The following is a 14,567-nucleotide window of genomic DNA, read 5'->3' on the forward strand; positions in this document are numbered from 1 at the left end:
TTTAAAATTGATTTTCAAATCTTATCTTTTTGTTTCAATCATATCTTTTTAAATTTCAATCATATCTGTTTCAAAAACAAATTTCAAAACTTTTTCAATCAATCTTATCTTTTTGTTTCAATCATATCTTTTTCAAAACTACCTAACTAATCCTCTCTCTCTTATTTTCGAAAATTCCCTCTCTCCTTTTTCAAAATTCCTTTTTAATTAACTAATTGTTTTAATTTTAATTTAATTTCAACTTCAATTTTCGAAATCTAACTTTCAATTTTAAATTTTTATTTTTAATTAAATTTCGAAATTTTCTCTCTCATCTCCTTCTATTTGTTTATTTATCTACTAACACTTCTCTCCCATCCAAAAATTCGAACACCACCTCCCTCTCTGTGTTCGAGTTTTTCCTCTTCTCTTCTTTACATTACATTCTTTTCTTCTTCTAATCACACAAAGGAATCTCTATACTGTGACATAGAGGATTCCATATTTTCTTTGTTATTCCCTTCTTTTTCATATGAGAAGGAGCAAGGACAAGAACATTCTTGTTGAAGCAGATCCTAAACCTGAAATGACTCTGAAAAGGAAACTAAGAGAAGCTAAAATACAACAATCCAGAGACAACTTTACAGGAATTTTCGAATAGGAAGAGGAGATGGCAGCCGAAAATAATAATAATACAAGGAGGATGCTTGGTGACTTTACTGCACCTAATTCCAATTTACATGGAAGAAGCATCTCCATCCCTGCCATTGGAGCAAACAATTTTGAGCTTAAACCTCAATTAGTTTCTCTGATGCAACAAAACTGCAAGTTTTATGGACTTCCATCTGAAGATCCTTTTTAGTTCTTAACTGAATTCTTGCAGATCTGTGATACTGTTAAGACCAATGGGGTTGATCCCGAGGTCTACAGGCTTATGCTTTTCCCGTTTGCTGTAAGAGACAAAGCTAGAATATGGTTGGACTCCCAACCTAAGGATAGCCTGAACTCTTGGGATAAGCTGGTCACGACTTTCTTAGCCAAGTTCTTCCCTCCTCAAAAGCTTAGTAAGCTTAGAGTGGATGTTCAAACATTCAGACAGAAAGAAGGAGAATCCCTCTATGAAGCTTGGGAGAGGTACAAGCAACTGACCAAAAAGTGTCCTTCTGACATGCTTTCAGAATGGACCATTCTGGATATATTCTATGATGGTCTGTCTGAGTTATCAAAGATGTCACTGGACCATTCTGCAGGTGGATCCATTCACCTAAAGAAAACGCCTGCAAAAGCTCAAGACCTCATTGACATGGTTGCTAATAACCAGTTCATGTACACTTCTGAAAGGAATCCTGTGAATAATGGGACGCCTATGAGGAAGGGAGTTCTTGAAATTGACACTCTGAATGCTATATTGGCTCAGAATAAAATATTGACTCAACAAGTCAATATGATTTCCCAGAGTCTGAATGGAATTCAAGCTGCATCCAACAGTACTCAAGAGGCATCTTCTGAAGAAGAAGCTTATGATCCTAAGAACCCTGCAATAGCAGAGGTGAATTACATGGGTGAACCCTATGGAAACACCTATAATCCCTCATGGAGAAATCACCCAAATCTCTCATGGAAGGATCAACAAAAGCCTCAACAAAGCTTTAACAATGGTGGAAGAAATAGGTTTAGCAATAGCAAGCCTTTTCCATCATCCACTCAGCAAAAGACAAAGAGTTCTGAGCAGACCCCATCTAGCTTGGCAAACATAGTCTCTGATCTATCTAAGGTCACTCTAAGTTTCATGAATGAAACAAGGTCCTCCATTAGAAATTTAGAAGCACAAGTGGGCCAGCTGAGTAAAAGAATCATTGAAACCCCTCCTAGTACTCTCCCAAGCAATGCAGAAGAGAATCCAAAAGGAGAGTGCAAGGCCATTGAATTGATTACCATGGCCGAACCTGTAAGGGAGGGAGAGGACGTGAATCCCAGTGAGAAATACCTCCTGGGACGTCCAGTGATCAACAAGGAGTTTCCCTCTGAGGAACCAAAGGAATCTGAGACTCATCTAGAGACCATAGAGATTCCATTGAACCTCATTATGCCATTCATGAGCTCTGATGAGTATTTTTCTTCTGAAGAGAATGAAGATGTTACTGAAGAGCAAGTTGCCAAGTACCTTGGTGCTATCATGAAGCTGAATACCAAATTATTTGGTAATGAGACTTGAGAAGATGAACCTCCCTTGCTCACCAATGAACTAAGTGATCTGGATCAACTAACATTGCCTCAGAAGAAACAGGATCCTGGAAAGTTCTTAATACCTTGTACCATAGGCACCATGAACTTTGAAAAGGCTCTGTATGACCTTGGGTCAGGGATAAACCTCACGCCCCTCTCTGTAATGGAGAAACTGGGAATCTTTGAGGTACAATCTGCCAGAATCTCACTAGAGATGGCAGACAACTCAAGAAAGCAGGCTTATGGACTAGTAGAGGACATGTTAGTAAAGGTTGAAGACCTTTACATCCCTGCTGATTTCATAATCCTAGACAATGGGAAGGAAGAGGATGAATCTATCATCCTTGGAAGACCCTTCCTAGCCACAGTAAGAGCTGTGATTGATGTGGACAGAGGAGAATTGATCCTTCAACTGAATGAGGATAACCTTTTGTTTAAAACTCAAGGATCTCCTTCTGTACCCATGGAGAGGAAGCATGAAAAGCTTCTCTCAGTACAGAGTCAAACAAAGCCCCCACAATCAAACTCTAAGTTTGGTGTTGGGAGTCTATAAAATTGACCTGATCACCTGTGTGGCTCAGTGAGAGCCCACTGTCAAGCTATTGACATTAAAGAAGCGCTTATTGGGAGGCAACCCAATGTTATTTAATCATTGTTTATTTTATTTTCTCTTTGTTATTTCATGATTTATTAGGTTGACGATCATGTGGAGTCACAAAAACTACAAAAAAATCAAAAACAGAATGAAAAACAGCATTGAAAACAGAACACCCTGGAGGAAGGGCTTACTGGCGTTTAAACGCCAGTAAGGAGCATCTGGCTGGTGTTCAATGCCAGAACAGAGCATGGAGCTGGCGCTGAACGCCAGAAACAAGCATGAAGCTGGCGTTTAACGCCAGAAACATGCTGCACATGGGCGTTGAACGCCCAGAATAAGCATCACTTCGGCGTTTAAACGCCAAAAATGCATGCAAAGGCATTTTGCATGCCTAATTGGTGCAGGGATGTAAATCCTTGACACCTCAAGATCTGTGGACCCCACAGGATCCCCACATACCTCCACTCACCTTCCCACCTCAGGATCTGTGGACCCCACAGGATCCCCACATACCTCCACTCACCTTCCCTCCTCATAATCCTATATCACCTCAATCTCTTCCCCATCACCTCTTCACCACTCACATCCATATCTTCTTCTTCTTCTTCTATTCTTTCTTCTTTTGCTCGAGGGAGAGCAACATTCTAAGTTTGGTGTGGTAAAAGCATAGCTTTTTTTTGTTTTTCCATAACCATTGATGGCACATAAGGCCAGAGAAACCTCTAGAAAGAGCAAAGGGAAGACAAAAGCTTCCACCTCCGAGTCATAGGAGATGGAGAGACTCATCTCAAGGGTCTATAGCTCAGTGGTAGAACATTTGACTGCAAATCAAGAGATCTCTGAGATACCTCAGGGGATACATTTTCCTCCACACAATTATTGGGAGCAACTAAGGATGGAGCACCAAGAGCATTCCATCATCCTCCATGAAATTAGAGAAGATCAAAGAGCTATGAGGGAGGAACAACAAAGACAAGGAAGAGACATAGAGGAGCTCAAAAGCACCATTGGTTCTTCAAGAAGAGGAAGACGCCACCCTCACTAAGGTGGACTCATTCCTTAATCTCCTTGTTCATTTATTTTCCTGTTTTTCGATTTTTATGCTTTATGTCTGTTTATGTTTTTGTCTTCATGATCTCTAGTATTTAAGTGTCTATGCCTTAAAGTTATGAATGTCCTAGGAATCCATCACCTCTCTTGAATGAAAAATATTTTAATTACAAAAGAACAAGAAGTACATGGTTTCGAATTCATCCTTGAAACTAGTTTAATTATTTTGATGTGGTGACAATACTTTTTGTTTTCTGAATGAATGCTTGAACAGTGCATATGTCTTTTGAAGTTGTTGTTTAAGAATGTTAAATATGTTGGCTCTTGAAAGAATGATGAACAGGAGAAATGTTATTTGATAATCTGAAAAATCATAAAAATGATTCTTGAAGCAAGAAAAAGCAGTGAATACAGAAAGCTTGCGAAAAAAATGGCGAAAAAAATAGAAAAAAAAGAAAAAAAAAGCAAGCAGAAAAAGCCAAAAGCTCTTAAAACCAAGAGGCAAGAGCAAAAAGCCAGTAACCCTTAAAATCAAAAGGCAAGGGTAATAAAAAGGATCCAAGGCTTTGAGCATCAGTGGATAGAAGGGCCTAAAGGAATAAAATCCTGGCCTAAGCGGCTAAACCAAGCTGTCCCTAACCATGTGCTTGTGGCGTGAAAGTGTCAAGTGAAAACTTGAGACTGAGCGGTTAAAGTCAAAGTCCAAAGCAAAAGAAGAGTGTGCTTAAGAACCCTGGACACCTTTAATTGGGGACTTTAGCAAAGTTGAGTCACAATCTGAAAAGGTTCACCCAGTTATGTGTCTGTGGCATTTATGTATCCAGTGGTAATACTGGAAAACAAAGTGCTTAGGGCCACGGCCAAGACTCATAAAGTAGCTGTGTTCAAGAATCAACATACTAAACTAGGAGAATCAATAACACTATCTGAACTCTGAGTTCCTATAGATGCCAATCATTCTGAACTTCAATGGAAAAAGTGAGATGCCAAAACTATTCAAGAGGCAAAAAGCTACAAGTCCCGCTCATCTGATTGGAGCTAAGTTTCATTGATATTTTGGAATTTATAGTATATTCTCTTCATTTTATCCTATTTAATTTTTAGTTGCTTGGGGACAAGCAACAATTTAAGTTTGGTGTTATGATGAGCGGATAATTTATACGCTTTTTGGCATTATTTTTACATAGTTTTTAGTATGATTTAATTAGTTTTCATTATATTTTTATTGTTTTTTAATCAAAATTCACATTTCTGGACTTTACTATGAGTTTGTGTGTTTTTCTATGATTTCAGGTATTTTCTAGCTGAAATTGAGGGACCTGAGCAAAAATCAGATTCAGAGGTTGAAGAAGGACTACAGATGCTGTTAGATTCTGACCTCCCTGCACTCAAAGTGAATTTTCTGGAGCTACAGAACTCCAAATGACGCGCTTTCAATTGCGTTGGAAAGTAGACATCCAGGGCTTTCCATCAATATATAATAGTTTATACTTTGAATAAGGATTGATGACATAAACTGGCATTCAACGCCAGTTCCATGCTGCATTCTAGAGTTAAACGCCAGAAACAGGTTGCAAAGTGGAGTTCAACGCCAGAAACAGGCTACAAACTGGCGTTCAACTCCAAGAGAAGCCTCTAAACGTGTAAAGCTCAATGCTCAGCCCAAGCACACACCAAGTGGGCCCCGGGAGTGGATTTCTACATCATTTACTCAATTCTGTAAACCCTAGTAACTAGTTTAGTATAAATAGGACTTTTTACTATTGTATTAGACATCTTGGGACGTTTAGTTCTTAGATCATGGGGGCTGGCCATTCGACCATGCCTGAATATTTCACTTATGTATTTTTCAACGGTAGAGTTTCTACACACCATAGATTAAGGTGTGGAGCTCTGCTGTCCCTCAAAGATTAATGCAAAGTACTACTGTTTTTCTATTCAATTCAACTTATTCCGCTTCTAAGATATTCATTCGCACTTCAATATGATGGATGTGATGATCCTGACAGTCATCATCATTCTCATTTATGAACGCGTGCCTGACAACCACTTCCGTTCTACCTTAGATTGGATGGATATCTCTTGGATATCTAATACAGGGGACCGAGTCCGAGATATTAGAGTCTTCGTGGTATAAGTTAGAACCCATGGATGTCCATTCCTGAGATCCGGAAAGTCTAAACCTTGTCTGTGGTATTCCGAGTAGGATCTGGGAAGGGATGGCTGTGACGAACTTAAAACTCGCGAGTGCTGGGCGTAGTGACAGACGCAAAAGGATCAATGGATCCTATTCCAGTATGATCGAGAACCGACAGATGAATAGCCATGCCGTGACAGAGCATCTTGGACCATTTTCACTGAGAGGACGGGAAGTAGCCATTGACAACAGTGATGCTCAACATACAGCTTGCCATGGAAAGGAGTAGGATTGATTGGATGAAAACAGCAGGAAAGCAGAGATCAGAGGAATGAAAGCATCTCTATATGCTTATCTGAAATTCTCACCAATGAATTACATAAGTACCACTATCCTATTTTATATTTTATTTAATTTTCATCCACTATAATTTCTTAATACAATTTAATCCGCCTGACTGAGATTTACAAGGTGACCATAGCTTGCTTCAAGCCGACAATCTCCGTGGGATCGACCCTTACTCACGTAAGGTTTATTACTTGGACGACCCAGTGCACTTGCTGGTTAGTTGTACGAAGTTGTGAAACAGATATAAGATCATGAACGTGTGTATTGAGTTTTTTAGCGCCGTTACCAAGGAATAGAATGATCACGATTTTGCACACCACACAGACAAGGTTTAGACTTTCCGGATCTCAAGAATGGCCGCCAATAATTCTAGCCTATACCACGAAGGTTTTAATCTTATATTAGAAACCCAAGAGATACACATTCAAGCTTGTTTACATGTAGAACGGAAGTGGTTGTCAGGCACGCGTTCATAGGTGAGAATGGTGATGAGCGTCACATAATCATCACATTCATCATGTTCTTGTGTGCGAATGAATATCTTAGAGAAGAAATAGGCTTGAGTTGAATAGAAAAACAATAGTACTTTGCATTAATTCATGAGGAACAGCAGAGCTCCATACCTTAATCTATGGTGTGTAGAAACTCTACCGTTGAAAATACATAAGTGATAATGGTCCAGGCATGGCCGAATGGCCAGCCCCCAAGTCTAAGGAAAAATGTTCCAAAGATCTAAAAATGATCCAAAGATGTAAATACAATAGTAAAAAGTCCTATTTATACTAAACTAGTTACTAGGGTTTACAAAGATAAGTAAATGATGCAAAAATCCACTTCCGGACCCACTTGGTGTGTGCTTGGGCTGAGCGTTGAAGCTTTCACGTGTAGAGGTCTTCCTTGGAGTTAAACGCCAGTTTGTAACTTGTTTATGGCATTTAACTCTGCTTTGCAACTTGTTTCTGGCGTTTAATGCCAGAATATGGCATAAAGCTGGCGTTAAATTCCAGTTTGCGTCGTCTAAACTCGGGCAAAGTATGAACTATTATATATTGCTGGAAAGCCCTGGATGTCTACTTTCTAACGCAATTGAGAGAGCGGCAATTGGGTTTCTGTAGCTCCAGAAAATCCACTTCGAGTGCAGAGAGATCAGAATCCAACAGCATCTGCAGTCCTTCTTCAGCCTCTAAATCAGATTTTTGCTCAAGTCCCTCAATTTTAGCCAGAAATTACCTGAAGTCACAGAAAAACACACAAACTCCTAGTAAAGTCCAGAAATATAATTTTTATTTAAAAACTAATAAAATTATATTAAAAAATAACTAAATCATACTAAAAACTATGTAAAAACAATGCCAAAAAGCGTATAAATTTTCCGCTCATCAGCAATGCACCAAAATGCGACAACATGTGTAACAATGCCTGTGAGGTATGCCAGAATCAAGAAAGTAAAGGCTGAACCGATTATCACACTACTCGAGAAAGTTAGAATGTATGCCATGAGGACAATTGCTAGGAACAAGTTGAAATTGAGGAAGTTAGATGTTCTTATATTTTTTGGGTGCATTTCATTGCTTTGAAACAGGGATGCCCTGTGTCCATACTTGTGCTGCATTGGCTAAGGTAGACAGGCAGACTGAAATTTTTTGTCATAAAATAGATGCATACAATGATAGATATGCATTCCATATTAACCTTATTTCTGGCCAGAAATTATGGAAGAAGTCAATCTACAACAGACCAAAGCACCCAAATTTAAGAAGATTCTGGGAGTACCCAAGAATAAATGAAGAAAGGATATTGATAAAGGCCCAGTAGGAGGCAAGAAGCAGAAGACCACCAATACAAAGAGGGTATATAAAGAGGATTCTTGTCGCCATTGTGGTGGTAAGGGTCATGACAAGAGGAATTATGCCAAGAAGAAGGTTGACGATGAGGCTGCAGCTGTTGTATCTGGTGAAGCTGATACAGGTACTCAGTAATAACCTCCACCTACTGCAACTGATGTACAAGATGAAGGCAATGCTACTGGGATTGAGTTTGTCATGAGTCAACCCATTGTGTCAGAAAATAAAGACTCTTAACAGGTTTTCAATTATTGTTCTCTTTTCTTTTTGCTTTATATATTTTCTTTCATCGAATTAAATATTATTCTATAGGTTGCAACAGTTGTTGTGCAATCCTAGGAAAGGGCAGCAAAGCTTCCACAAAAAAGAAGACAACCTCGTCCCTCAACTATTTCACCATCACCAACTGCACCAGCTTTGATTCATCCACCAGCCACCAGTGCTCCTCTATCAACTATTTTAACTGCTCTTCCACCACCCACTGTTTCAGTTTTAAATACTCCACTACCAACAACTACTTGTATTGATCCAATGGTTGGTGTATCTGTAGCTACAGCTTTAAGGTTGCGTAACATCCTGCGGTTTGTTTCAACCCTGGGGTTCAAACCACCAAAAAAATCCAAGAATTGAACATTTAGATATTTTTCGGTTGAGACATTTTAGTTTTAAACATTGAATTTTATAGTTTCTGAGTTTCATGTATGTGTCAGGGTGTATGTGTTTTGGTTTGAGTTAAATATTCTATGTTGTTTTTTTATAGTGTTTAGTTTGACATAGACAAGTTTGAAAACAGTTAACATTATGTGAATATTATCATTGAATGTTTAAAATTTTATTATTTTTCTTTACCTTCATATTCCTTCATTTTTAAATTATAATTAGCAACAACAACGACAAAATAGAACATTGTGTTATCATTTCTATTCATTTGTTCACAGGGTACAACAATCACAACCATCATATTTAGGCTTTTCTATTACACAATATCCAAATGGCCTTCACCACTTTTATGCTACATAGACAATAATCACAATTACTGACATAATAATAATAATCAACAACAAACAAAATGCCAGTTTTAGATCCCTAACTTCAAACTCCAAGCTTCCAATCTTTCAGGCAAATTTCATTCTCCACTCTTCTATTTCAAATCCAAGATTATATCTGCTATTTACTTCTTCTTCATCCTAAACTTTGTCAGCCCACATAAGGAGACCACACCACCTCTTGCCGACATTCTACAACCACATTTCATGCCCATGGAAAAGAAATGTTACAAATTGAAAGAGCAACGACACTAGCTATATACATTAACAAAAATCACTTACATTGTAGTTTGGACAACTATAAAATAGTCTCTCTGGGTTCGCATCTGTTCCTGACCATTTGAGGACGGGTCAACTGTAACACCTTACCCTTCAAAGTCTTATGCTTAAGACATAAATCGATGAGGGTTTGGTGCTATGACACAAGACCGAGATATAAATACTTATGTATAGAAGAAGATATTAAACTAGAAGCCTATAGGAGAATTTAAACCTCGGATAAATGACAATTCGCCAATCGTTCACACTCATTAGCATACGTAAGTGCATCGAAAAGAGGTAGATAATTAAAAGCTTAAGGAAAGAATAAGGGTAAAGAAACATATATAAGTATATATAAATATCTACTAGCCTCGGCCCGCGAAGATTAGCCAGCTAGAATTACAACAATAAAATAGTTAATATACGTAACCTATCTCTCCAAGAATACATCATAAGCCTCTATAGGCAAGTATTTAAAATAAATACATCATATAAGTTTTTTCCAAAAGGAGAGATTCTAAAGTCAAAACAAAAGCAAAAGTCTTCTTCGCCATTTTTCAGATAAGACTCCTGCTCAATGAGAAGAGTTGGGACCTGCATCTGAAAAATAGAAATAATATATGGGTGAGAATCCAACCCACCGGGTTCCTAGTAGAGTAAAAGTGTCGAATCGATATAATATAAGGTAACAGAAACTCTCAAGGCAATCTTAATCTTCAATGTTTTATTGATATAAGCCTAAGGTTCCCACTAAACCAGAAAATGGCAACTTACCTAAGGGATTTTGAACTATGCATTTATTCTCAGTTTTCCATAAACTTCCAATCATCACATCAGGAACAACCCTCAGTATCACCATTTCCAACATAAGGGATCTCTTAGTTTTTCAATCACATACAAAACAATACAAAGAATACAAAAATAGAGAGAACAGATAGAGCAATTAGGTCAAATAGCATATAGATACAATTAATCAACAAGGCAAGCCAAATACAAGATAGAAACCCAATCAATACACACAAATGCAAATGATGCATGTTTATCCTATGGCTAATGAGCTCATCTATCGGTTATATAGCCAAAACCCGACATGTTCAATAGCGAATCCTAGACAGTCCCTCGGTGCGTGCATCCCAAAGAGGTATTCACTTCTCTTGGAGAAATTATCCAGAAAGGTCTAAGTGTTCGGCCACATCTTACGACGAAGGGTCAACAAAGTCTCAAAACTCAACCAGGACCAAGTGGGGTGAACCAGTGCATCTACCTAGGGAGTTTCAGTCTCAACCCGAAGCAAGTGGGTGAACCATTGCATCTACCCAGGGAGGTATCATATCAATCAAACTTATTTGCATCATCCAATCATATCAACTAATTCTTTCAATCACTTCCAACTCATTTTGACTCAATAATTTTTTTTCTAATACTTTTTATCCTCTAATCCATCGTCTCTATACTCATTATAGGGGTTAGAAAAGTTTACAAGTTTTTCGGGAAAGCCAAATAGTAAAAAATAGAGTTTAAATGAGAAAACAAGACTTGTGCGTACGCATCACCCTTGTGCGTACGCACAAATCAGAAGTGCATCCCAGCTTGTGCGTATGCATGACTAGTTGTGCGTATGCACAACTTGTAAAATTTCTCTCGTGCGTACACACGACCCTTGACACCTGTTCTAACCTGTGCGTACGCACCACCATGTGCGTGCGCACACATACCAGAAATTTTGGTTTTTCTGCAAACTCTCAAATTTCAGATTTTTATACCCAATTTCAAACTCTCATAACTTTTTCTACAAAATTTTGATTTCCTTAATTCTTAATCTAATTTAAAGCTCTCATCACCACCTTTAATTTAAGACAAATTTTATCCAAATCCAAACTCCAAGCACCAAGTTATGTTCCGTCGAAGTTGGCTAAAAATATATTTTTACCAAATTCACACAATCCTTCAATTTCATCAATTCTCAATTCAATTTAAGTCTAAACCATTTCTATACATCCAAACACTCATTTATCAATCATCAACCATTCCAAACCTAAATCAACCCACTTCCAACTTATTTAACACCTTTTACAACGAGCACACACAACACTCATATATCAAAATTCACCATCAACCAAGAATCAATTATCTCATTAGCGTATAACAATTCACACAACTTATCTCCACTTATCAAACAGGGAATTTCTCACCCTATCACGGCATCCGTCCCAATTTTCTCACCAAATTATCATCATAATCAATAGCACCACCCAATTCACAATATCACAACCAATTGAATCATGCAATTATCCAACATATTACAGTTTCCACTAAACCAAAAAATCAACCATAACATTACATGGTATTTACCCGAAACTTAAACCTATACCTTAATGTTGCAATTTTAAACTTTTCCTTCCAAACTTTCCAAGCCTCAAGTTGGTTCACACTAATGTCCAGGTTCAAATTCCACAAATCCACCGAATCAAGCTTCCAATTACTCAATCTAACACTATATCATATAATTTGCTACAATGTTAAACCTAGGGCTCATATAAATTGATAAACCAAGAGGAAAAAAGAGATCCTTACTTTTTACCCACTGAAATTTGTAATGGAAACCACCAAGAACACAATTTAGAAAACTGCTATAACATCAAAATCACCAAAATCTTTAATACCTAAGCTCAATACACAAAATCAAATTTGAATGAGAAATTGGAGCTAAAATTTTGAGTTACTCACCAAACTAATCAAATAGAATTGAAGAGGAGGAGATAAACTTTGCGTGGCCATAAACGATGCGACGATCGGAGTTTCGGAACAAAAGTTATTTAGGTTTGAAGTTGAGCTAAGGTTTTCTTCTCTCTTTTCTCTCTTCTCTCTCAACGTGCTCTCTCAATAAAAAAGGGAGAATATGTGCTGAAATAAGTGTGTCAAGAGTGTGGTGTAGGTTTATATAGTATGGGCTTGGGCTTTGGGTCTAACATGGGGCTCCTTTGGTGATTTTTGGCTCGTTTAACCTAACCTTGGGCCAAAACCTTTAAGATAAATATTTGGGTTCCATTCTAAATATTTTTTTATCATTTTCACATTTTTAATTTTTCTCTCTCGCAGTACCAGACAAATTTAAGCTGATACCAAAAATTTTAACGCTGGTACGCATTTTTTCCAAAATCATTATATTTTCACGCTCAATTTAATTTTCTTAATTCAAATTTTACCAGTTAAATTTCTAAATTATAAATTCTAACATTTTTACATATTATGGGCGTCTTAATCCCAATTAACGTAGTTTTTATTAATTAATTACTTAAATTTAATTTTCTCGGGTCTTACAACGGCTATCATACCCACACTTATCTAAAAGTCGTTCGTGACTATTTCTAGCGGTTCTCTTCCCTTAGCTTTTCTCAAATAGTCTGTTATTGGAGCTACCAACAAGGTTGCTACCTCCACCCATCATGATCCATTCAAATCATGCTTAACAACAGCAAAAAAGAAGAAGAGCAGAAAAGAAGAAAGAGAGTAACTTCTAATAGTGGACACAACTATCTGAAACTCAAATAGGGGATTAGGGATATAAACCACTACAGGGACTAAATTGAGTTAAATAACGATAATAGTCACGTCATATAGTCATTACTTATCCAGCATGGCATCCCTCCGTACATGTCATCACTCTGTTAAGGAATATTTCCTAAAAAGTATTTCAGGAACGATCGTGAGTCACTTTTGTTAAATTCAAGGACGATTTTGGGGACAATCTAAGTTTAAGAACGACTTCGATTTGCAAGTTCAGGGACCACTTTAAGATTTAACTCTATTTAAAATTATTAATTTTTGCACATCACAAATGCTCAAAATGAATATGCTCACTATAGGTAGACCATAAATAACACACTTAGGCTGCGTTTGGTTAGTGTATACCAAAGGACATAGACACTGAGACATAAATAAAAAAGACATAGACATAAAATACATGTATACATATTTTATGTTTGGAACATAAACACACAAGACACATAAATTATTAAAAAGTCTATAATATCCTCATCATCTAATTTCACCACCACCATTACCAGACTCTTCATTAACCTCAAAAAATAATTAACAAAAAATTTCAATAATTTCAACAATAAATTCAATCATTAATGGCAGCAAGAATTCTATTTAATAATCAATTCATTAATTTTTTTTAAGAAGAAAAATTAAAACAAATTTAAAAAAGAGTGGGCAAAGAAAAAGAGTAGGAGAGATATGGCAGTGAAAAGGCGACAGGGGAAAAGCGAAAGTAGCGGACTCGAAGAGGGAGAAGAAAAATAGCGAATCTGGAGATAATATGAAAAACGGATCTGAAGACAACCATGGCAAAAGGCGCGGCGGCGGTGATGGAATAGAAACGAAGAACGAAGAACAAAGAGAAAGAAAAAGGAGGGAAGGAAGAAAGGCAACGGTTGGTTGGAGAAAGGGAGGAGAAAGGTGAAGATGGTGGTTTGGGTGTGAGGGAGAAAAGAAAGAAGAACTAACGGAGAGAGAGGGAAAGCGTGAAAAATGGAAGAAGGAGAAAGAAGATCTGTAAAAGACATAATTGAAAAAAAAAAGAAAAAAAAATTGTGTCTATGTCTAAAAATTTGTGTTCCACCCCTTGTCCAATACACAAATTTTGTATATTTGTATACTTGCGTGTCCATCCGTGTCTACTAAATATTCGTGTCTCAGCCAACAAACAATAAATATGTACCACCATGTTTATATTTTAGTGTCTATGTCTCTCAAACCAAACACTGCTCTAATGACTAATATTTTTTTCTTCTTCATCTACCATATAAAATAAAAATATTTAGATGCCACTAAATTTAAAAAAAAATAAAAAAGATGTTTAGCATTTTTTTTTTTAAGCAAAAGTAAAATTATTAAAATATCAAAAACATTTTTTTTTACCAAAGATAGGAGACTCAAACCCGTAACCTCTTAATTGAATATGGGGAGATTATGTCATTTGAGCTATAACTCATTGGCATCAAAAACATTTTTTTAAAATTACAATTCTTATTATTTTTAAAAGACTTTTTTTTACTTAAATTTTTTTTAAC

The sequence above is a fragment of the Arachis ipaensis genome, chromosome B02 (genome assembly GCF_000816755.2).
Source record: "Arachis ipaensis cultivar K30076 chromosome B02, Araip1.1, whole genome shotgun sequence".
Lineage (NCBI taxonomy): Eukaryota > Viridiplantae > Streptophyta > Magnoliopsida > Fabales > Fabaceae > Arachis > Arachis ipaensis.